The sequence below is a fragment of the Hypanus sabinus genome, chromosome 7, assembly GCF_030144855.1.
Source record: "Hypanus sabinus isolate sHypSab1 chromosome 7, sHypSab1.hap1, whole genome shotgun sequence".
Lineage (NCBI taxonomy): Eukaryota > Metazoa > Chordata > Chondrichthyes > Myliobatiformes > Dasyatidae > Hypanus > Hypanus sabinus.
In genome coordinates this window covers 16,230,175-16,231,146 of record NC_082712.1, presented here as the reverse complement: position 1 = coordinate 16,231,146, position 972 = coordinate 16,230,175, and positions in this window count along the sequence as shown.

The following is a 972-nucleotide window of genomic DNA, read 5'->3' as shown; positions in this document are numbered from 1 at the left end:
CTCTGCTATGGAGAGGGGCGACTGACTTCTGATGACTGGTGGGATCGTTCTGCTCTGGAGAGGGGAGACTGCCTTTTGATCACTGGTGCAATCACTCTGCTCTGGAGAGGGGAGACTGCCTTTTGATCACTGGTGCAATCACTCTGCTCTGGAGAGGGGAGACTGTCTTTTGATCACAGGTGGAATCACTCTGCTATGGAGAGGGGAGACTGCCTTTTGATCACTGGGGGATGGTTCTGCTCTGGAGTGGGAGACAGTATTTGATCACTGGGGGATCACTCTGCTACGGAGAGGGGAGACTGTCTTTTGATCACAGGGGGATAGTTCTGCTATGGAGAGGGGAGACTGCCTTTTGATCACAGGTAGGTTCACTCTGCTACGGAGAGGGGAGACTGTCTTTTGATCACTGGTGGGATCGTGCTGCTACGGAGAGGGGAGACTGCCTTTTGATCACAGGTGGGATCACTCTGCTATGGAGAGGGGAGACTGCCTTTTGATCACAGGTGGGATCACTCTGCTATGGAGAGGGGAGACTGCCTTTTGATCACTGGTGGGATCGTGCTGCTGCTGGAGAGGGGAGACTGTCTTTTGAACATTGGGGGATCACTCTGTTACTGGAGAGGGGAGACTGCCTTTTGATCACAGGTGGTTTCACTCTGCTACGGAGAGGGGAGACTGTCTTTTGATCACTGGTGGGATCGTGCTGCTACGGAGAGGGGAGACTGCCTTTTGATCACTGGGGGATCACTCTGTTACTGGAGAGGGGAGACTGCCTTTTGATCACAGGTGGGATCACTCTGCTATGGAGAGGGGAGACTACCTTTTGATCACTGGGGGATCGTTCTGCTACGGGGAGGGGAGACTGCCTTTTGATCACTGGTGGGATCACTCTGCTCTGGAGAGTGGAGACTGCCTTTTGATGACTGGGGGATCGTTCTGCTACGGAGAGGGAAGACTGTCTTTTGATCACTG